At 43.7% G+C, this 25027-nt stretch overlaps 1 pseudogene; it reads right to left on the bottom strand.

The window, feature by feature from the left end:
- Positions 1 to 25027, bottom strand: part of LOC100614986 (putative selection and upkeep of intraepithelial T-cells protein 1 homolog) — a 109577-nt pseudogene that overhangs the window by 12662 nt on the left and 71888 nt on the right.

The following is a 25027-nucleotide window of genomic DNA, read 5'->3' as shown; positions in this document are numbered from 1 at the left end:
GATCATGAATGACAGACCTGGCTGACCCCCATATTGACTGACACACAGAGGAGCTGATTGGCTGATAGAGGTATGTGTCCAAACTTCTCCATAGCAACAGGGAGTATATTGGAGCCATTTCTGTTGAAGGCCCAGCCCTGCTACAACAGAGAAAATTCTCTTTCTGCCCTCAATTTCCTCCAAGCTGAGACTTCCTTGCTTCTGGCTGCAGATGATGCTCCTGGCTCTGGGATATGTTGGGCCAAGAATTTCTGCCAGCCTTCTGGGCTTCTTACGAAATCAGACATTTGAACGAGGCCCCAGTTTCCCAACACATGCCTAAATCACTTCCACTGTTCGGAAACCTACTCCATGTATCCACCACTCACCAGAGCTAGAGGGGTCTGCAGCCAAGCTGGGAAGAATCAGACCTCCAAAACTCTGAACCGTGAGAGATGTGAGGCTAGGACCAAGCCTGCAAAAGGCCAGGCGGTCCTACCCTTAGCCCTGGGAGGAGAACTTCCTAAATGTACAGCCACTAGCAGTTTAATAGCTCTGGGGCCAGCTCATGTACATAAACTCTCAGTTTTATTTTGATATTTATAGTCACTTGTAAAATAAATAACACACTTGATTGGAGGTTGTTAAGTTGGTGCTCACTGCTTGCCAAGGGCCTGGGAAGCCTGCTGGGGTGTGACCACTCTGGGCATTCTACAGAGAAGCTTGATTGCTCTTCCTTCCACCCTGAGTCCACAGCACTCTTTCCATGTGGTGGTGTTCCCACCTTAGACCTATTACTCCCTCTCATAGGCTCTCTCAGAGCTGGCTAAGGCCTCTCTGACTTCCTTGATTCCAGAGCCTCTGAGAGGGAGTAGGAGATACTCTGGCATCTCCCACTGAATTAGAAGCCTGGTGTTTTAGAATCTAAACATCTTTCAAGCTGAGATTATTAATGTCCAAGGATAGTCAGATTATAAATTGTGAGAAACTTGGAATTCTAAACTATCTGAAACAGAAATAGGGGGCACTGAAATATCAAATGATAAGAATTTCAGAAGTGAGGAGCTTAGTTTGAGTCTAGGCCTCTGTCCTCAATTGGGTTTAGATGAGGCTAAACAGATGTAGCTAACTGGTGTGTGTGTGGTGGAGGTAGGGGTGGGAAATGGCCAGGTAACGATTGGCAGTAGACAGGTAGACCTGGCTGAAGAGTGGGGAAAGGTGGAAGCTGCAGAGAGGAACAGAAGGTGCTGCATTCTCACTGACCAAATGTGTTCGTAAGGACATGAAAGATACCTATGAGGAATTTGGGAACCCTGGGGGCAGGAGCCAGTGAAAATTTGAACTATTACTATTACGTAACCTCATTTAACTCAAGTTAGTTAGAAGTCTGGACTTTTAGGGCTTTAGAATTAAGACTCAAAGAGCCATGAATGGACTCATGCCTGTAATCCCAGCACTTTGGGAGGCTGAGGGAGGTGGATTGCTTGAGCCCAGGAGTTTGAGGCCAGCCTGTGCTAGCCGTCTAAAAAAATAGACGGGCATGGTGGCACAAGCTTCTAGTTCCAGCTACTTGGTGGCTGAGGTGGGAGGATCACTTAAGCCTAGGAGTTTGAAGCTGGAGTGAGCTATGATCATGTCACTGCACTCCAGCCTGGGCAACAGAGCAAGATCTTGTCTCAAAAAAAAAAAAAAAAAGAATTCAGACTCAAAGCCTTTTAGGCTACCAGATATTTAGACTAGAATCTAGACTAGTAAAGATGTAGATTAGAATCTTAGAATCCTAGAATTCTAGGATAATATAACTTAAGGGTCCTAGGAATGTATCTAGTCTTTTTCCCAGTGAAATAGGCTGGGGTTTGGAGACAGTCTGGGATAAAGAAGACCTACTGTGGGCTATCGCAGCTTTATGAGTTTCACAACATCCAAAGCTGAGCTGGACCTGAGGAGCAATGAGGGAGGGAAAAGCAGCAGCACGTGGTTACCATTAATGATAGATGTAAGACAGGATCTTGATTTAATACTTCTTAGTGCAATTAAAATAAAATTAAAAGAGATGCCCCACTTAATATTCCTACCTTATGCAGAGGGAACGGAGGTCCAGAGAGGGAAAGTAGTATGTCCAGTTTGGAATAATCAGTTAGTGACAGATCAGATCTGGATGTGGGTCCATGTCGCTTGGCTTCCAGCCAGTTATTTCCTTTTCACTGGTCTGCTCCTCCTGGACTGAGATCACTCATTGCATTCTCTTGACAGCTTTATGGGAAGCAGTTAGTGTATCACTGGCCTGTTTAGAAAAATAAAGGACAATGAAGAAAGGAAATGGACTGTGTGATGGGAGCGCTGGGCAAAATTCATGAGTTAATTCAGGATGAGACTGTGAATTTTACCCTTCTCCAGCCCAGTTCTGTTTTCCTGTCACAGACCAACTCCTGTCCTTGATGGGCTGAACTGGCTAGTCCCAAAGTGAGGCTTCAGTCTAGTCACAGATGGACCCTCGGCCTTGGCTGAAGACTGAGCCTTGACTTCGATAACAAAATAAGATAAAGCATTTAATGAGAAAATGAGAACACAGGCCGTATTTCATACTGAGCAGAATACAGGTCATTTTCTGTACTGAGTCAGATCTTCTGGTGTAGGGGAAAGACAGCAGGCTCTAGGGTCCCCTGGAACAGAGCCTCCTGGTTTCATGAAGAGGGAGTTTCTGAGAAGAAGGCTTTTTCACTATCCACATTTCAGATTTCTCTGCCCCTGTAGATGAGAAGTGACATCTGATTGGTGAATTTGGGAAGAACTTTAGGGCATGTAAAGCTCAGTTCTGCTACTTTCTTTATCTTGAGGGCTGTCTGTCTACAAGAAGCACACTTTCTGCTCTTGCTCTTGGGTCTTGTCCTGATAGCCAAGGATGGCCTCATATAGTGCTGCTGTGCTTGGTTGGGAAAGTCTGCCTACTTAGGGGGATGATTTAGCTGTACTATGTCATTCAGGATACCTTTTGAACCAACATCTCCCAAACTGCGGTAAAAGTTAATTTCTTTTTTTTTCTTTTCTTTTCTTTTCTTTTCTTTTTTTTTTTTTTTTTGAGACAGGGTTTACTCTGTCACCAGGCTGGAGTGTAGTAGCAGAATCACGCTTACTGCACCCTAGAGCTCTTGGGTTCATGTGATCCTCCCACCTCAGCGTCCCAAGTAGCTGGAAGCATAGGCACATGCCACCACACCAGGTTAATTTTTTGTATTTTTTTGTAGAGATGGAGTTTTACCATGTTGCCCACGCTGGTTTCAAACTTCTGGGCTCAAGTGATCTATCTGCCGTTTTGGCCTCTCAAAATGCTGGGATTACAGGCATGAACCACCATGCCCAGCCTAAAAGTTAATTTCTTGCTAATGTCACTGAAAGATGTGAAAAGGGTGCTCTGCTTCATGCAGTCATTCAGGACCCAAGTTCCCTCCATTGTGTGGCTCTGGCATCTTCTAGAACAGTGGTTCTCAACCAGGGATGATCTTGCCACAGATGGGGCATTTGGAAATGTCTAGAAACATTTTGGTTGTCACAACTGGAGAGTGGGGAATGCTACTGGCATCTAGTAGGTAGACACCAGAGATGCTGCTAAATATCCTACAGTATACAGGACAATCTCTAATAAAGAATTATCTGGCCTAAATGCCAGTAGTGCTGAAGTTGAAAAATCTTGTTCTAGGGCCTTCTTGGATCATTCAACCAGCAGATGAAGAAAAAGAGGGCGAATGGAGAATTATATGTCAGAGAATTTTATGGATCTTACTGGTAAGTGATGTGTAACACTTCTGCCCACATTCTACTGGCCAGAACTAAGTCACATGACCACATACAAGGAACAAGGCTGGGAACTGTGGTCTAATGATGGCCAGCAAGAAGAGGAAGCAGGTTTGCTGAGCATCTAACCACTCTCTGCCATAAGACCCATTTGTCTCCAACTATAACCTGTAAAGGTGCTGTTTTGGCCTCCATCTCTATTCTCTTTTATTTCTTAAATCATTCAAATTTAATCACCCATGGATTAAAATACTGAGTAGGGCAAACTGCTTTAACTCTTTGGTCTTCCCTTTGCTAATCTACAACACAGAGTTAATACAAATGACCTCCCAGAGATTGTTGGGAGGGTTTCTCCTGCTCTGTTGCTCTATCTGCATTCTTAAAGGTGATCCCTCCTTCTTCCAACCAAAATAAGACTCTGAGGTACCCCATTCCAGAAAAGGAAGTTTCATCCTGATCATGAAACTCAGTTCTCAAAGAAAGAAAAATGAATATGTTTGCAGGATTCTGAGACATCTTGCAGTTACTCAGAAATTTTCTCTGAAAATAAAAATGGCTACAGAAAAGAATCCTTGACTGAGGGGTAGAGGGGCACTTGACTTCTAGTTCCAGTCCTGCCTCTGAATGGCATATGTAGGCTAGGACACATTCCTTCCCTGGATCTTAGGGCTCTTGTTACAGAGTGGGCAAGGTGATTTTTCTGTAGCTCTAAGATCCAATGTAAGTTTCTCTGTTGCTTGAATTTCCCTCTCCCCCACCAAACTAATCTCTTTCTTGGCATCAGTACGCACTTAAAGAATAAGATCTTGTTTGTAAGGGAAGGGCACAGTGGAGGTGGGTGGTTTAATGACCACCTCCTCTCCTAGGGAACCAGTTTGCAGAGAGAAACCTTCAGGAGGTTGTCATAAATAACTAGACCCTTATCCTGACTTCCTCAGAAGGCAGTCAGAGCAATGATTGATGTAGCCCATTTGGGCAAGGTTGGAAGGCCAGGAGAATGCTCACTGGCAGATCTGCTTGTAAAGTTTCACATTAACCACAACTGGGCTGCGTGTCAGCGTCTCGGACATCCTTGCAAGGCTTGCTCAAGAGCCTCAAAGACGAGGCAGAGAATTTCATGCCAGGTTAGAAGTGAGAGGTCAGTTTATGGGAATGAAGAGTAAAGGATAAACTCTAGATAACAGTTCAGAGAGAGAACCTTTTCTCTGAACTGTCAAATCTTTTCACTTCCCTCGGCCACATCAGAAAATGAATAATTGTCTTGGGCCAAATATAAAATACATATAAAATACTAATGGTAGCCGATGAGCTAAAAAAGAAAACTCAAAAAAAATCTCATAGTGTTTTAAGAAAGTTGACAAATTTGTGTCGGGCTGCATTCAAAGCCATTCTGGGCTGCATGCAGCCCATGGGCCTTAGGTTGTACAAGCGTGTTCTAGAGTTTCCTATGAGACCCTTACAAGGATAGTTTTTCTCCCATCTCTCTCAGAACCTCCAGAATACGGCAGGCATCATTAAAACCTACTCTAATTGACATGATGTGTGCATGATTTAAATATTTAATTACTTTTGGTCAAGAGTAAACAATTGTATGTTACAAATTACATTCATAGTAGAAAAATATGAGACATAAAAGAGTTTTCTATGTTTCCTTCATCAGCAACACTGAGTGCTGAAAGGAGGAGCAAAAAAGGGAAAAAGAGTGTGGTGGAAGAAAGCCTGAGAAGAAACACTGCTGCCTTCCCTATCTGGCTGCCCCAACTCTTAATTCTCCCCAAAGAGAAGTCATTAAAGATTTACTGTCTTAGCTTGATAGGCAGCTTGAAGCTTTCTGGACCCATGGCTGCCCCTACCCACTTCCCACTTAGAAAGCCTCCTCCTCTCGCAAAGCCTGAGCCAGTCAGCAAGACTCCCTTTCTCCTGAGTTTTCTATCTGAGCAGGTGGTTGTTCTCCTGAGTTTTCTATCTGAGCAGGAGGTTGCCCTGCAGCTGCTAACAATCAGGGTCAGAAATTACCTTTGGAGGCAAATAAACATCCCAGGTATGCCTAATCTTCACCGAAGCTTTGAAGAACCACCCACTCACTGCCCCCCACCAGTCTGCACAAGAAGATAGGTCAGGAGAGGGACAGAAATTTGTTATAGTCATTTCAGAAAGCGCAATGTTTGTAGAGGGGATACTCCCTTCTCACGCCCATCCCCCCACTTCTCTCCTAACTTAATCTAAGTCAGGGAGGTGGTTCCAAGAGAGAGCCCTGTAGAGATTGGGAGCACCTACAGGAAGTGGGGACAGGGAGAGGTTCATTTCCTGGTTAGAAGTTTGCTGATGTTCAGAATTTGCAGGCCCATCCCTATTAGGGCACAGTGGAACTTAGAGGGAAAGTTCTAGGAAGAGCTTAGCCTCTTCAAAATTCACTGGAATTTGAGGGTACACATGAACCAGAGATTGAGATTTGCTGTTGCTTCTTTTTTAAAAAACAACCTTATTGAGGTATAATAGACATATTACACATATTCAAAGTGTGCAGTTTTACAAGTATTGACATGTATATACACATCTAAAGCCCTCACCACAATGAAGATAGTGAATAGACCCATCATCCTCACTTTTATTTGGTAAAAGTTTGCCCCTTTGTGATTACTCCCTCATCTCATCCCCCACCCACTCTTCCCAGGCAACCATTGATCTGTTTTCTGTTGTTATAGATTAGTTTGCATTTTCTGGAGTTTCATATAAATAGAATCATACAGTACACACTCTTTTCTGCCTGACTTCTCTCACTTAGTATCAATAATTTGAGATTTACTCATATTGCTGCTGTATGGTTTCTTCATTCCTTTTTACTGCAGAGTAGCATTCCATGGTATGTAAATACACTCATGTATTTATCCACTCACCTGTTGATGGACCTTTGAGTTGTTTTCAGTTTGGGGCTATTACAAATAAAGCTGTTATCCGCATTCATGTACAAGTCTTGTATGAACATATGTGCTCATGTATTTTTAGTTGGAATGGTTAGATCATATGGTAGCTGTAGATTTTGAGACTGCCAAACTATTTTTTCTGAAGTGGTTCCATCATTTTACATTCCCACTAGAAGAGTATCAAGTTGAGATCCTCGCCAACACTTGGCATGATCAGTCTTTTAGATTATAGCCATCTTAATAGGTGTATAGTGGTTTTGTGGTTTTAAAATTGCTAAGGATGATGAGCACCTTTTCATGCGCTTATTTGCCATGCATATATATCCTTTGGTAAAATGTCTCTTCAAATATTTTGTCTATTTTTTTATTGGATTGCTTGTTTTCTTTTTATTGAATTTGAGAGTTCGTTATAGATTTTGAATACAAGTCCTTTGCCAAATATATGCTCTGCAAATATTTTGACCCATTCTGTAGGCTGTCTTTTCATTTTCTTAATAGTGTCTTTTGAAGTATGAAGTTTTAAATTTTGATAATGTCCAATTTATCAAAATTTTCTTTTATGGATTGTATTTTGATGTTGAATCTAAAAGACTTTGCCTATCCTGTGGTCACAAAGATTTTCTCCAAAAAATGTTATAAATGTATGATTTACATTTAGATCTATAACTTAGTTTGAGTTAATTTTTTATATACAGTGTGAATTATGAATTGGACCCTCTCTTTCTGTTTTGTTTTGTTTGCTTACATACATCCAGCTGTGTTAACAATATTTATTGAAAACACCTTCCTTCCTTGAATTGCTTTTAAATCTTTGTCAAACATCAGTTGTCCATATATGTGTGGATCCATTTATGGACTCTGTATTCTGTTCCATTGATCTATTTGTCTAGTTTGATTCTAATGTCACACTTTGATTACTTTATAATAAGTCTTGAAATCGGGTAGAGTTATCCTATCAACATTGTTCTTTTTCAGAACCGTTTTAGTTATTCTAGGTCTTTTTTATGATCACATGAATTTTAGAATCAACTTATCAATTTATGCCATAAGCCTGCTGGGATTTTGATGTGGAATGCATGAATGTATAGATCAATTTGGGGAGAAGTAAAATCTTAACCATGGTGAGTTTTCTGATCCACAAACAAAGAATGTCACCATTTATTTAGATCTTCTTTGCTTGCTCTCAGTGATGGTTTGTAGTTCTCAGTGTATAGGTCTTTCACACCTTCTGTCTGATTTACCCCTAATTGTTTAATATTTTTTTTGGTGGATGCTATTGTAAATATATTTTTAAATATTTTATTTCTGATAGTTTGAGTATCTGATATGGAAATACAATCACTTTTTATATATTGACCTTATATCCTGCAATCTTGTTAAACTTATTAGTTCTAATAGATTTTTGCACATGCCATTATTTTCTACATAGACAGTTACATCGTCTGGGAATAAAAAATGATTTTATTCACTCCTTTCCAACCTGGATTCTTTCTATTCTTTTCTTTCCTGATTGCACACATGGCTAAAACATCCAGAACAATGTTGAAAAAATTGCTGAAAGTAGACATCTTTTTCTTAGTCTTGATATTAGAGGGAAAACATTTAGTCTTTACCATTAAATAAAATGTTAGCTGTAGATATTTTTGTTGACTTTTTAAAATGAGAAAGTTTTCTTCTATTCCTAGTTGGTTGAGAGTTTTTATCCAGATTAGTTGGATTTTGTAAGGTTGTTGGATTTTGCTAAATGCTTTTTCTTGTCTCTGTTGATATAATCATGTGGGTTGTTTTTTTTTTCTTTTCAATGTGTTAAAATGGTGAATTACATTGATTTTTCTTAAAAAATTTAATTGTGATAAAAACCTTGCATAACAAACATTTTCTATCTAAATATTTTTAACTGTACAGTTTATTAAGTATGTTCACATTGTTGTGCAAAAGATCTCCAGAACTGGCACTGATTTTCGTATGTTAAACTAACTCTGCATTCCTTGGAAAAACTTCACTTGGCCATAATACATTATCCTTTTTATCTATTGGATTTAATTTGTTACATTTTAATATGGATTTGATTTGCTAAAATTTTGTTTAGAACTTTGTATCTGTGTTTTTTAAAGATATTGGCTTGTAGTTTTCTGGTATTGTCATTATCCGGGTTCAGTGTCAGGGTAAAGCTGGCATCAAATAATGAGTTGGCGGGCATTCCTTCTTCAGTTTTCTGGAAGAGTTTGTGTAGAATTAGTGTTATTTCTTCTTTTAATGTTTGGGATAATTCATTAGTGAAGAAACTAGAGTTTTCTTCATTAGTGGGAAAGTTTTTTTTGTCTGTAAGTTCTGTTTTATTAGTAGAGACCCACTGACTTTCAACCCCTATCGCTTTGGCCCCGGAGCACCCAAGCCACGGTTCACCTACTTCCCCTTCTCCCTGGGCCACCACTCCTGCATCGGTCAGCAGTTTGCTCAGATGGAGGTGAAGGTGGTCATGGCAAAGCTGCTGCAGAGGCTGGAGTTCCAGCTGGTGCCCGGGCAGCGCTTCGGGCTGCAGTAGCAGGCCACGCTCAAGCCACTGGACCCAGTGCTGTGCACCCTGCGGCCCCGCGGCTGGCAGCCTGCAGCCCCACCTCCCCGCTGCTGAGGGGGCCTCCAGGCAGGATGAGACTCCCCGGGCAAGGGCCGTGCTCGTCCACCTCTGCTGTCCACGGCGACCCACCCTTCTCCCCTGCCCTGTCCCCTGGGCCACCCTTCATGCTGGCTTCTAGCGGGCCCTCTGCCGACCGCCTGCTTCACACCCCTCAGCGCTCCCTGTTGCCTGCGGACTCCACGGCCCTTCCTGGACTGGCCCTTGCTCAACTCCCAGCCGCCACCATTGTCCCTACCACTGAACCCTTGCACAGGCCACTTCCTCAGACGAGACACCCTCTCGTTCACTCCCTAAAGCCCTCTTCAGGTGTCACCTCCTCCAAGAAGCCCTCCTCGCCACCCCCAGCCGGGTCAGAGGACCTTCCTCTGTGCTCCCTCGGTCACCTGTGCTACCTCTAACGCCACTGACCACACTGTATCGTGAGTGTCCATTGACGTGACCAATTGCCCTGCCAGGCTGTGACGGCCTCAGTGGTAGGGGCTGCATGTGATTCGTCTCTGAGCCCCCTGTGCCCACCCAGGGCCCGGCACAGAGTCGATGCTCAATAAATGTGTGTTGACTGCAAAAAACAAAAACAAACAAACAAACAAACAAAAAAGAAAAAAACAAGTAGATACAGAGATGCTAAGGTTCTTTCTTTTTGACTGTGCTTTCATAATTTGTGTTATTTAAAGAATTGGTTTGTTGAGTTGTCAAATTTATAGGTATAAAGTTGCTCATAATATTCTCCTATTTTTAATATAAGGGAATGTGTGGTAATGGCACCTGTCTCATTCCTAATTTTGTAATTTGTGTCTTTTTTCATATTTTCCCTGATCAACTTGGCTGGAGGTTGGTCAATTCCATTGATCTTAAAAAAATCATCTCTTGGTTTCATTGATTTTTTCCCCCTACTGTTGTACTATTTTCTATTCCATTGATTTCTGCACTGAATTTTATTATTTTTTCTTCTGCTGTTTATTTTTCCATTATTTTTAATTGCTATGTCTTCAAGTTAGCCATCCTTCTGCCATGTTTAATATATCCTTAATCCTACTCAGAGTATTTTTCATCTAAAACACTGTAGTTTTCATCTCCAGGTTCTATTTGAGTATTTTTGAAATCATCCATGCCTCTACTTAACTTTTGAACATATAGAGAACAATTATAATAATTATTTTGACATCTTAGCCTGACAATTTTAAATCTGTTTCAGTTCTTGGATGGTTTTGATTGCTTGATTATTCTCTGTGTGTTTTCTTGCTTCTTTGCATGCTTGGTTATCTTTGATTAGATGCCAGAAATGGTCACTTTTACCTTATTGGGTGGTGGATCTTTTTGATTCTTATAAATCTTCTTGAGCTTTGTTCTGGGATGTGTTAAGTTGCCTGGAAATTGTTTGATCTTCTTGGGTCTTGCTTTTATGATTTATTTGGCATATCTGAGCAGTCTAGGGCTAATTATGCCCCACTACTAAGCAAGATTTTCTGGGGTACTCTACCCAATGCTCATAAAGTATGATTTCGTTCAGCTGTCAGAGGGGGGATATGCAATATTCCCAGCCCCGTGTGAGCATCAGACAATGTTCTTTAATCTTTTCAAATTATTTTTACTCCATCCTGAAGTGTTACTTCACATGCATGTGCTAATCAGGACTCGGTTGAATATCAGAGGGGGATGCTCTGCAGATAGTCAGGGCTCTTTCTCTGCACATCTCTTTCCTTTTATTACTTTGTGCATCCATGAACTCTAGTCCACTTGGTTTCCCTAATTCGCAGCCTTATTACTTCAGTTCAAGGATCCTACTGGGCTCCTCTCAGACTTTCTTCTTTGTCCCGTAGCCTGCATAGTCTCTGAAGGCAGCAAGCTGGGGCAGTCATAGGGCTTACCTAGTTTGTTTCTTGTCTCTCAGGGAATAAGTATCCTTTGTTGTCTTAGGTCTAGTGTCTTGAAAATGGCGTTTCTGACATTTTATCTTTTTTATTTTGAAGGCAGGAGGGTAAATTCAATCCTGGTAACTTAATTGTGGGCAAAAGTGCAAATCTCCTGGCATCCAATTCTTACCATAGATTTCTGATGTCTGGAAGCATGGTGGAGCAACACACTTCTGAAGGGAGAGCAGGTGCTGTAGTGAAGTTTTCCACAAAAGAAGAAAATGTTGTGCTCTTTGTCTACCTCACCAACTTCCCTTCAGCCCTTGGGGAGTGTAGAAGACCTCCATGTTCATCAGGGCTCCATTTTAAGGAAAGAACAGAAGTTGGAGGATAAGGTGGGAGTTCTGATTGATGTGGACCAGATAAGGTGATATCCGGCCAAAGAGGAAGCTGGGAGCCAGACTGCTAATAGGATGAAGGGAGACACAGCTACCCCTCTGTGGGGTCATCAGAGATGGAGAGGGCTGGCATAAAGATGAACATCTGCATCCAAAACCATATAACTCCATACACTACATCATCTAATAGGAGACCAACATATTGTCAGAGGCCACCAGCAACAGAGGGAAGCAGGTAAAGCCAGTGTAAGATCAGGAGCCTTTTTCCACCAATGACAAACAGCCACTTATTTAGAGTGATCTCTGTTATTCCTCTTATTTTCCCTTCTTCCCTCAACATGAAAGGCACTAGACCCAGAAAAGAAAGGAGAAAATTAGAAGACAAGACCACAACCTTTTACCACTCTTGGTGTTTTTTTTCTTTTTTCTTTTTTTTGACAGTCTCACTCTGTTGCCCAGGTGCTGGAGTGCAGTGGCGTGATCTCGGCTCACTGCAAACTCCGCCTCCCAGGTTCAAGTGATTCTTGTGCCTCAGTCTCCCAAGTAGCTGGGACTACAGACATGCACCACCATGACCAGCTAATTTTGTATTTTTTTTTTGTAGCGACAGGGTTTCTCCATGTCCCCTTCCCACTCTCGTAACTTGAGGTACAAGTCTGGCAAACATTGAAGCGAGACGAGGAAATGCTATTGAAACTGGATATGAGATGGGAGTTGTGAACTAGACCAGATGGGACTTTTGGTAACTGATATCGATGGGAAAGCAATGGGATCTACCTGAAAATATCATTAGAAAATGATACTGACAGATAGGACAAATCATGGTTAACAGTTGTGGCTAGAGTAAACAAGTTGAACTGTTTATACCTATACCCCAATGGATTGAGGCTTCTCAATAAACTGGTTACATCTGATCTGCTAACAACAGCTGCTAAACATTGAAAGGGGTACTGTGCTGACTGCTGTATACACACTATGTCATTTGCTCTTCACAACCTATAAGATAGGCACTAGTTTTTCCCCCATTTGGCAGATGACAGAAACCGAGGCACAACCAACTTGTCTAAATATAGATTATAGAAATTTCACATGTATCTCTCCAGTTCACAGGAAGTGTCATTCTCCTTAATCACTTTGCTCTTATCCTTGATGTTTTTCCAAACATTTTTGCTTATGTTGAGGGTTTTCCATCTCTCTGAGCTGTGTTGTCAGTCCATCTCCTGATGAAGCAAGGGCAGTTTGAATGCTGAATGGAGGTGGATGAGGAAGGGGAACACTACGTGAAAATATTTGTTTTACACAGATGAAATGTTGGATCAGAACGCACAGAACTACATCCAGGTGAGAGGCATCAAATAAATCACTTAACCTCTTTGTACTTTAGTTTCCTTATATGTTTTTATGGGCATCATGATAGTGCCTACTTCACTGGGCTGGCGCTGGAAATGAAGTGTGATTACAGATGAAGCTGTTAATCAGTGTCTGGCACACGGTCTGCTCTATCCGAGGATTAACCGTGGTTATTATCTGTCCTTTATTACTAATTAAGTTCTCTTCACCACTGAAAGAAAAAGTCCAAATGAACCCAAACATATGCGTTTATTTTCTCCTCCACATTTTCGCTGCCCCTCCTTCATTACTCTATCTCCATCATCACCCCAAGAAATTAGATCTTTGCATAGCAGAAAACACTTTTCCCATTCCTAAGAGAAAGAATGGGACTTTTTTTTTTTTTTTTTTTTTTTTGCTATTCCAAGAGAACCCACATTTGACACTGGATTTCCACCCAGTTTTTCTAAGTACACCTGTGGTTACATTGCTGGAGGTGTCAGTGTAAGGATTTAAGCTCAGCTGTATCTGACAGCTGGTTACCCAGATGAGAAACCCCAGAGTCCTCTTCCACCCTTTGCAGTGAGCTGCCTGGACCTGCAGGATCCCTGCAGTACCTTCTATGTGCACCAGGTGGCAGGTGCTGCATCGGAAACGCAGGTGCGGCAGCTGCACAACTGGTTCTACGGGTGGATCTGAGCACCGGGCTCACCTGGGAGATTTCTAATAATACAAATCCCCAGGCTCCGCCCCCGAGATTTTGACGCCGTGGGTTTGGTGTGGCGGCCTGGCATATGTGTTTTTATAAAGCCCTACAGGTAATTATGATTCAGCTTGGTGCAGGGACCTGCGTTTGGAAGCCGCTGCTTCAGAGTGTTCCAGAGAATGGCAGCCTCACACAAGCATGAAGCGTTTAACTGTGCAACACAAATCAACAACCTGGGCTCCTAGAATTCAGGGTGAGGTTTCACAGAGTGTCAGAGTTGAAAAGGATTTTGGGGCTCACTGATGAAGCATTAGCGACGAGGAGCCTGAGGCCAGAGGGAACGTGCCACGGACAGCCTGAGCTACAGTGCAGGTCTCCTCCCTCCTCCGCAGCCCTGCTGACCGCGGCTCTCCGTGGTTATAATACTGTCACTTCCCCGCTAGCCCAAGGATCTGAAAATACCTTTGGTAAGCCACGGGAAGGACCCTCCTCCCTGAGTCAGTACCTTTAACTGCTGTTGGAACAACTCCAAGCCTCAAATAATTCAAAACTGTGTGAAACACGTTTTTGCCTGAATTAGGGTTCACACCGGGTGGCCTTTGTCCAGAGGCCATGTTTATTTATTTATTTATTTTTATTTTATTATTATTACACTTTAAGTTTTAGGGTACATGTGCACAATGTACAGGTTAGTTACATATGTATACATGTGCCATGCTGGTGTGCTGCACCCATTAACTCATCATTTAGCATTAGGTATAGCTCCTAATGCTATCCCTCCCCCCCGCCCCCCCCACCCCACAACAGTCCCCAGAGTGTGATGTTCCCCTTCCTGTGTCCATGTGTTCTCATTGTTCAATTCCCACCTATAAGTGAGAACATGCGGTGTTTGGTTTTTTGTCCTTGCCATAGTTTACTGAGAATGATGATTTCCAATTTCATCCACGTCCCTACAAAGGACATGAACTCATCATTTTTTATGGCTGCATAGTATTCCATGGTGTATATGTGCCACATTTTCTTAATCCAGTCTATCATTGTTGGACATTTGGGTTGGTTCCAAGTCTTTGCTATTGTGAATAGTGCCGCAATAAACATATGTGTGCATGTGTCTTTACAGCAGCATGATTTATAGTCCTTTGGGTATATACCCAGTAATGGGATGGCTGGGTCAAATGGTATTTCTAGTTCTAGATCCCTGAGGAATCGCCACACCGACTTCCACAATGGTTGAACTAGTTTACAGTCCCACCAACAGTGTAAAAGTGTTCCTATTTCTTCACATCCTTTCCAGCACCTGTTGTTTCCTGACTTTTTAATGATTGCCATTCTAACTGGTGTGAGATGGTATCTCATTGTGGTTTTGATTTGCATTTCTCTGATGGCCAGTGATGGTGAGCATTTTTTCATGTGTTTTTTGGCTACATAAATGTCTTCTTTTGAGAAGTGTCTGTTCATGTCCTTCGCCCACTTTTTGATGGGGTTGTTTTTTGTTGTTGTAAATTTGTTTGAGTTCATTGTAGATTCTGGATATTAGCCCTTTATCAGATGAGTAGGTTGCAAAAATTTTCTCCCGTTTTGAAGGTTGCCTGTTCACTCTGATGGTAGTTTCTTTTGCTGTGCAGAAGCTCTTTAGTTTAATTAGATCCCATTTGTCAATTTTGTCTTTTGTTGCCATTGCTTTTGGTGTTTTAGACATGAAGTCCTTGCCCATGCCTATGTCCTGAATGGTAATGCTTAGGTTTTCTGCTAGGGCTTTTATGGTTTTAGGTCTAACGTTTAAGTCCTTAATCCATCTTGAATTAATTTTTGTATAAGGTGTAAGGAAGGGATCCAGTTTCAGCTTTCTACATATGGCTAGCCAGTTTTCCCAGCACCATTTATTAAATAGGGAATCCTTTCCCCATTTCTTGTTTTTGTCAGGTTTGTCAAAGATCAGATAGTTGTAGATATGTGGCATTATTTCTGAGGGCTCTGTTCTGTTCCATTGATCTATATCTCTGTTTTGGTACTGGTACCATGCTGTTTTGGTTACTGTAGCCTTGTAGTATAGTTTGAAGTCAGGTAGTGTGATGCCTCCAGCTTTGTTCTTTTGGCTTAGGATTGACTTGCAAATCATGAGTGAACTCCCATTCACAATTGCTTCAAAGAGAATAAAATACCTAGGAATCCAACTTACAAGGGATGTGAAGGACCTCTTCAAGGAGAACTACAAACCACTGCTCAATGAAATAAAAGAGGATACAAACAAATGGAAGAACATTGCATGCTCATGGGTAGGAAGAATCAATATCATGAAAATGGCCATACTGCCCAAGGTAATTCATAGATTCAATGCCATCCCCATCAAGCTACCAATGACTTTCTTCACAGAATTGGAAAAAACTACTTTAAAGTTCATATGGAACCAAAAAAGAGCCCGCATCGCCAAGTCAGAGGCCATGTTTTAATGGCTCTGCAACGCGGCCTCCCTGCCATCCATGACTGTGGGGATGCTCGCCCCTGTCTCCCAGCCCTGGTGCATCCCCAGCCCCATGCTCCAATCTTCTCATGGTCCTTGGGCATATCAAAATGTCTCTGAGCCTCTATTTCTTCTCTGTGAGACAGGGGTGAGGATTACTTGAGAAAATGTTCAGCATTTCTGCGTGTAACTGTCGAAAAAAAAAACCAGAGCTTAGTTTTCCTCTGTACTCTGTCTTTCAACACTTTTAATTTGGACTCTAGCTTTGCAAAGGCAAAGGTTCTCAGAAAATCTACAACCGAAACCCCTAACTTTATACTCGAGCAAACTGGCTCCAGAAAGCTGAATGATTTACACAGGGAGTTACTGTGAGAGGAGAATTGGCATGTAGGTGTCCCGATGTCCAACCTTCTGCCCTTTCTTCCGTATCACAATCACGCAGTCCTGGGGCCTCTCTGGTGGAGCCTCTTACTATCATTATTCTGAATAGTTCTGATGCTAACTGGTGTCTTCCCCTTCCTCCTTTCCTTTCAACAACATTTAGTGGGCACCTGTTTTATCTTGTGCCCTATACTTGGTTTCTGTTAGAGAACCTTGCCTTACCTACAGTAAGTACTAAATACATCTTTGACGGTGGTTTAATTATTCACCTTTATTCATATATTTAGTGATAAGCACTTGCTTTGTGCTAAATCCTTTTTAGGGAGGCCGCGAGGAACCCAAGGGTAGCAGATAATGACATGGTCCACAACGCACTTAAGGAGTTGGCAGAGTTTGGGATCAGGGGATTCTGCGCGTGTGTGGATAATCAGCATTCAGGAGAAGGTGTAGTGCACATAAGTACTGCTGTGTGCACCGTGGTGGCAGGAGGTCACTTTGGTTTGGGGCTGGAAGGCTGGGAAGTCAGACCCTGCACTTTCTCAGTGTAAACCCTTGATCCCCCTTCTCCTTTAGCCTCTCTCATGACTGGTTCTGCAGGCTTCTGTCCTGGACCTTTTCTTCTCACTCTATGTGGTCTTTCTGGAGCATCATCCATCTTCCTGCCTCAATAATCGTCTAATTCTTGATGGCTTCTAAATCTGTATCTCCAGAGGAAAGTGTTTCTCTGAATCTCAGACCTTTACATCCCACTGTTTCCCGAATGTCATTGATTGCATAACTTGTCACTTGTACAGAACTGAACTCCTCTCCCCTCCAATCTGCTTCTCCTCAGTGAGCTCAGAAACCTGGAAGTGGTCCTTGACTCCCCCCCTTTTCTTTACTGTTCCACCACCCCAGTAATAATGAGGTTCTTTAAACCCCAGAATCCTGGAAATCTAAACAGCCCTGTCACAGATTCCTTTTTCTCCAACCCAGCTTTTCTGCCACTGTCAATCACTGGGTACAATCAAGATTCACCAGCATTTTTGTAACAACTTTTTACCCAACTGGTCTTCCTATTTTGAGTCATGCTCACCTATGAGTCCTCCAAATTGGACCCAGAGACGTCTTATATAAAATAAAACAAACAAATGAAGCCCCTCCATCACTTACAGCTCTTAGAGTGTCTTCCCTCTGCTCCTAAACTTCACACTCCTGTAAGTGGCCTCTGCAACCTGTGCTATGGATTGAATTGTGTCCTCCAGAAATGTACATTCAAGCCCTAACTCCTCATACCCCAGAATGTGAGCTTATTTGGGAATGGAGTTGTTGAAACGTAATTAGTAAGATGAGGTCATGCTGGAGTAAGGTGGGCTCTTAATCCAGTATGACTGGAATCTGTATAAAAAGAGGGAAATTTGGACACAGACATAGGAATAGAGGGAGGACAGCCATGGGAAGTGAAGGCAGAGATTGGAGTTATGCTGCCACAAGCCAAGGAACACCTGGTGCTGCTTCCAGAAGCTGGAAGAGGCAAGGAAAGGATTCTTCTTTCCAGAAAGGCTTTGGAGGGAGCAAGCCCTTGCCAATACCTTGATTTCGGATCTCCAGCCTCCAGAACTGCGAGACAATACACTTCTGTTGTTTTAAGCCACCCAGTTTGTGGTAATTTGTTATGGCAGCCCTAGTAAATGAACATAAATTGTCATGATCCAAATACCAGGTATCTTTCCAGCCTCCTCTGCAGTCATGTGCCTCAATTCACCCTGTTATCCCAGGCACACTGGATTACGTACAGCTCTTGAAACACACTGTGCACCTGCACGCCTTTGCTCATACTGGTCACTGGTGGAAGGCTCTTCCTCTTCTCTGTTTGCCCACCTTCTCCACAACTTCTTCATTCTGCTCCTTCGGCACCAGATATGTGAACAACAATTCTTGTTCTGGCCTCCTTGAGAGCAGGGACTCTGCTTCCCTCTCCTCTATCCCTGTTGCTTTAGCACTGAGCTGACCTAGCATAATGCTGCAAGAATTGATCTGAGTTGGGTCACATGTTCTCCCACAGTTTATGATGTTGCTGGGTGGTGGGATTCAAAATGCTCATTCCTCCCTCCTCACTGGATTTCCAAAGAGGGGTTCACCCTGATTTCACCGCCCACTAAAATCTAATTAACCACAGGGCATGAATTCTTCTTGGAAACCTCCAAACTGCCAACTTCTTCTCCCTCATGCTGTTGCCAAGGCTCTCGAGCGGGCTTGAAGGAAGGAAACGTGGACAAAAAGATTTTGCTCATTTCTTTGAGACCAACGCCTAATCACTGTCCCTCTTCAAGTGAAAAATGGGGAAAACACTAGCTAACTGTTGTTTAGTGACCCCAACCCCCACCCCTTTAAAATAAACACTCTTTTCAATTAGGAAGATTTGTCACCGGGGACAGTAATTCCATGTCCTACCAAAACAAACACAGTTGTAATTAGTTTTATCCAGGAAGAAAATTAACTCTGTTTATCTTAGCATAATTAATCACTGACCTCTTTCTGTCCGGGCAGCTTTGGGGAGGGCACGGGAGTGGGGGGTTGTGATCTACAGCACAGGGGCGTTCTGGGCTCCATCTATCTCTCGTGTTGGTTACACAGCTGTCTGCGTGAGTTATTTGAATTAATATTCCTAGCCAAGAGTTGTGGAGCTGCCTCAGAGCTAGACTTGGAGAAACCACTAAATAAGGCTATGATTTTATGGCTTCAGTCTGTGGAGAATTTTAGATGAGTACATATCAGATGGGCATTAAGGCACGCGGCCGACACTGAAGTTTGCTTGGCTCCTTTCACGCCCTTCACCTTGACCTCAACAAGTCTTGAGAAAGGGGAAGGATCCTCAGGCAAAGGCGTTGGTCCTTGGTTATGGAAGACAGGCTGTTGTTGCAGTGAGGAGGGACAGGCTTTGGGGCTATGGTTTGGGTGTCAGTCTTTTTTTTTTAATTTTTTTTTTATTATACTTTAAGTTCTAGGGTACATGTGCACAACATGCAGGTTTGTTACATATGTATACATGCGCCATGTTGGTGTGCTGCACCCATTAACTCGTCATTTACCTTAGGTATATCTGCTAATGCTATCCCTCCCCCCTCCCCCCACCCCACAACAGGCCCCGGTGTGTGATGTTCCCCTTCCTGTGTCCAAGTGTTCTTATTGTTCAATTCCCACCTATGAGTGAGAACACGCAGTGTTTGGTTTTTTGTTCTTGCCATAGTTTGCTGAGAATGATGGTTTCCAGCTTCATCCGTGTCCCTACAAAGGACATGAACTCATCCTTTTTTATGGCTGCATAGTATTCCATGGTGTATATGTGCCACATTTTCTTAATCCAGTCTATCATTGATGGACATTTGGGTTGGTTCCAAGTCTTTGCTATTGTGAATAGTGCCGCAATAAACATACGTGTGCATGTGTCTTTATAGCAGCATGATTTATAATCCTGTGGGTATATACCCAGTAATGGGAAGGCCGGGTCAAATGGTATTTCTAGTTCTAGATCCTTGAGGAATTGCCACACTGTCTTCCACAATGGTTGAACTAGATCCTCTAGCTGTATGACTGTGGGCAAGATACCTCATCTTTCTGAACCATAGTAACCTCCTAAGTGAAAAACAAAAAACAAAAAAACAAACAAACAAAAAAACCCAGGATGTGTGTGCATGTGTGTAGTGGGGTCAGGGTTAGTAATATATATCCACAGGGATGAATAAGGATTAGAAGTGAGGTATGCTATGTCCCTAGCACAGGGCCTGGTACTAAATAGTAATTCAGTGAACACAGGTAGGTTTTGTTATTTTTGCATGAACTGACTGAGGTTCCAGGGGTGGAAGGACACAATGAATGTCCTCTCTATTTCAATAGACCCACAACTCATGGAGACCCTACTGTGTGCTGGGCTCTGCATTAGGCCATGGAAATAAAAAGAGGGTTTAATCCTGGCTCCTGTCCTCGAGGAGCTCACAGCCTACTGGAGAGAGAGAGACATACCCGGATATTCTCAATGTGTTGCAACAAATGCTAAGCTGGAGACATGGGCATGAGATCCCCTGGTAGAGAGGTAAGCAGAGACTGAAGGGATGCTGATTTCACTTGTTCTGAGCCATTTAGTCAATGTATAATTCCTCATTTAATCCTCGTGATAACTCTAAAAATAGGCATGAGGGAGGGGGTCCCAGGGAAAGGTAATTGAGGCTCACAGATGGTAAGTCATTAGACCCCAACTGCATAGCTAGAAAATGGTGCAGCTGGGATGTGAATCAGATTTGTTTGACACGGGAGCCTGTGCTTTGTCAGTTTTCACCTTGGAGGTCCTGGCTGGGTTTTAATGACTGGTATCCTTCCCCAGGACCTTGAGTCAGGAGCATTAAAGCAGCAAGGCCCTGAGGGCTGGTGTCAGGAGACCCCAGAGTTAACAACGCAGCTTCTTGAGCCTCACCTCAGGCTCTTCCATATTAAAATCTCTTGCAGGAGGATAATTTTAAGCAACTACAATACCTAAGGTGATTCTTATGTTCTCACCATCTGCTATAGTTTTAAAAAACCTACCTTTTGCTCATGATGTTGAGATAGCTACTCCCACACAAGTGTTTGCAGGTGGGTGGGGAGAGCGTGTCCTCTAGGTAACAAGAAAAGAGAACTATGAAATCAAGGAGGCCCACATCCTGAACTGAGAGGGATGAAGAGGGGAGGTGAGATGGGCCAGGACCCCTTGAGAGTGGCCTAAATAGCTCACACTGGGGTGAGTGTCTCTGGATGCCAGAGGCAGAGTGGTGGACCGTGCACCTGTTGTGAGCACAGGCCACTCACTCCCTGTCCATAGGCTTGTAACAGTGGGTTCAGAAGCAGGAGAGAACTGCATAGGTCCTTTCTTGAAGCAGAAGAGGGCTTCAGGCTGGGAGGCACCTACTGCTCACTGTAGACAGGGAGCAAGGCAGCCTTTATTGATGCACAGGTTGCTGGGAGGTTGTGGGGCTTTTGTCCTCTCAGATCTAGAAGAGAACTGGAGCCAGGAAGAGTCAGTTTCTGGTGCCGTGAAGGACTCCAGGGAAGGAGCAACCAAAAAATACTGAGGGCACTGAGGCTGGTTTTTCCAGGCCATGGTGATGCCTGGTCCTGCAAGAGTGGTCACTTAGATGGCAGGGGGACTCCACACATCCTGAGATGGAGAGAGAAAGTGAGATGGGCTATGAGCAGAGGCTGAAGAATCAGGCAGAATTGTATTCTATGTCCCACCTCTGCCTCTGCCAGTGACAAGCTGTGCAAACTTGGAAACCTTTTTTTTTTTTTTTTTTTTTTTTTGAGACGGAGTCTTGCACTGTTGCCCAGGCTGGAGACAGTGGTGTGATCTTGGCTCACTGCAGTCTCCACCTCTCAGATTCAAGTGATTCTCCTGCCTCAGCCTCCCAAGTAGCTGGGATTATAGGTGCCCGCCACCCTGCCTGGCTAATTTTTGTATTTTTAGTAAAGATGGGGTTTCGTAACGTTGGCCAGGCTGGTCTCAAACTCCTGACCTCAACTGAACTGCCCCCATCGGGCTTCCAAAGTGTTGGGATTAGAGGTCTGAGCCACTGGGCCCGGGCAAACTTGGAAACATTTTTTTCCTTCCTAGTGCCTCAGTTTTCTCAAATGTAAAATGGGAATAAAATATCTACCTTGTAAGACTTTTGTGAGGGTCTGATAACTGTTATATACATTATCTCATTTAATCTTCACAACAACCTTTAAAATAGGGATACGATCATTCTCAATTTACAGTTGAGTGAAAGTGAGGCAGTTCAGATGGCTTGACTAAGGTTACCTGGCATTTGAGTGGCAGAGCCAAGATTTAAACCCAGCTCTGTCTGATGCTAGACCCTTTGCTTCAACCATATTCTGTAATGTCTCATTTCTAGGAATGAATGAAGGAATGTTCACACATGTATCATCCAGCCTCTGAGGTGCCTCTGACAACCATAATTGCCTCCTCATGAAACTGGGCCCAGTTCCTCCTGTGGCTTTTCCTGCTGCAGCCGTGGGCCTTGCTCTCCTGGCTGGAAATGCTGTTTTCATCTTATCTGGGGATTCTCACTGCTGACGGTGCTGGAGGCTGTGGGGCACAGTGGTTTCAAGCACAGGCTTTGGAGTCAGGCAAACCTGGGTTTCAATATGGCTCAGGAAGCTGTTGGGCAGGAGGACTTTTGGTGAGCAGGCACTGTCTGATAATGGGGTTTCCCAGGATCCCAGGTTTCTTGGGGGCACACAAGTAGGCCAAAGATGATCTGGGAACCTCCCAGAGAATTGCCTCATACTGTACTCTCCCCAAGAGGCTGCAGCCAAGAGAATAGGGGCCACGTCACGGGGGCTCATGATAGAGTCTGGGCTTTGTGGGAAAGGAAGTGGGGAGGGTCTCAGAAATGTTTTTACAATGTAAAATCTTCCAGTTAGAACTTTATATGCAGGATTTAATCAGAAGGAAATTTGGACAGGACTCATTTTTCTCATTGCTGCTCTAAGTGGCTGCTCTAAGCAGTCTGGACTGTCTCCCCTGTGGCTTTGTTGAGTTCAGCAAACATTTATTGTGCACATACTGTGTGCAGGCACTTTGCTGGGGATACAGGGATGAAATGGGGACAGTGCCCATGCCTGAGGGCATTGCCCTGAAGCTGGATGCTAAGGCCATCTGTGTGTGTGTCTGTGTGTCTGCATGTATCTCTGTGTCTGTGTGTGTCTCTCTGTCTGTGCTTCTGTGTCTATGTGTATGTCTGTGTGAGTGTCTGTGGGTCTCTCTTTGTGTGTTTGTGTGTGTATCTGTGTATGTGTTCTCTGTGTGCCTGTATGTGTCTTTGATGTGTCTTTCTGTAGGTGTCTCTGTGTGTGTCTATATGTGTGTATCTGTGTCTATGAATGTGTGTGTCATTTTGTTTGTTTCTGGGTGTGTCTACCTCTGTGTGTCTCTGTATACCTGTATCTCCGTGTGTGTGTCTGTGTGTGTGTATTTGTGTGTCTCTGTATGTGCGTCCCTGGGTGTGTGTCTGTGTGTGTGTGTGTGTGTGTGTATTGAGAGGGAGGGAGAAAGAAAGGGAGCGACAGATGGGTCAGCATGGAAGGTGTATCCTCATTCACAGCCCTGGGAGGAATCAGTCAATCCACCTACTGGTCAAGACCAACTCTGGTGGTGCCTGGCTGACAGTGGGAATGTGACTTTTCATTTGAGAATGGGTTTGCATTTCCTAGGAAAAGAATGTAGGAGTTGGAGTCTCAAGGAGTGTTTTTTTTTTTCCTTTTGTGATTGAGAGAGCACAGCCTTGTGTGCATTAGCTGACAGATACCAATCTGCGTGTTGGGGATAGCCACAGAGAAGAGACAGAGGGAACCGCAGACAGTGAGCAGGAGTCTGGTGGAACCAGTCTGCCTTTAGGCCCAAACCCCCAACTATGAATACCTCACCTTAGGGAGCTCAGTCTTTTGTTTGTTCATAAAAAACCAATCTGGGAACCAGAGGTGGACAGGAAAGAGGAGGCTGACCTGCTGCTCCCAGGTTAATGTGATCTTGGCTGGTGTTGACAAGTGTATTATGGTTCATAGCATAGCACAAACCCTTAGAGATTCCCCTTGCCCTCACCGGGGTCACCACACCAAACCAGGTATCTTCAGGAGTGAGGACCACAAAAAATTGGAGATCTCACCAGGGTGGGCAGAGATTTCTTTGTTAAAGTCTGAAGGAGAGAAGACTCAGGGGCATCTCTCTGGCTCCAAATCTCTGAAGGGCCAAAGGCAGAAGTGCTGGGGGAGTGTCAAGTTTTCATTTACAACAGGGACAGCCTGACAGTGGCTGCCTTATGTGGCAGTGAGTTTCAGTCAACAGTCAACAGAGGCCCAACGACTACTCACCAATGGGACCAGGTGGCCATAGAGGGCTGGGGAGGGCAGAGCAAGGACCCTGCAGGTCACCGCAGGCTCCTGCCTCAGATTCTCTGACTGAGGGATGATCTGGTGAAGGATTGGTGACAGACAAGGCCATTTGAGGCAGTGTTCATCATATCCTTGGGACATGTCAAGGCTACAACTTAACATTTATAGGCTGGTTTCTGCAGGAGAACCTACATCATGAATTGCTACCCATGGTGGAGGGGTGAATGCTCTGCATCTCAGGCCTTCCTTGCTCTATGTGGCTTCTCAGGAAAAGGAAAGAGAATAGGATGAGGATGAAAGAAAGCAGGGAGAAAAGGAAGGGGAGGGGCTCTCAGAAGATGGAACTCCAGCTAGTTGGGCACTTGCTCTGTTCCAGCACTTATATTCTTGGCCACATTGGATCTTGGTACAACCTTCTGTGGTTGCTTTATAAGTGATGATCCAGGCGAACTCTCAGCCAGTGAAGTCCTAGGTGTGCCTGTCTGTCAAGCCTGTTGTATTTGGTGTACCCCATGGCCTTCTTCAGGTGGGCAGCATGGTGGCTCAAGCCTGAAAGGTCACTCGGAGTTCATTTCTTACAGCCCTCACCCACTCCCTGCAGGCCCTGCCTCCTGCAATCCACTTGCCCTCTGCTTGATTTGTCCAATCTGTGGATTTATAG

Source organism: Pan troglodytes, chromosome 1, assembly GCF_028858775.2.
Source record: "Pan troglodytes isolate AG18354 chromosome 1, NHGRI_mPanTro3-v2.0_pri, whole genome shotgun sequence".
In the NCBI taxonomy this organism is placed as follows: Eukaryota; Metazoa; Chordata; class Mammalia; order Primates; family Hominidae; genus Pan; species Pan troglodytes.
This window is presented reverse-complemented; position numbering and strand designations above follow the sequence as displayed.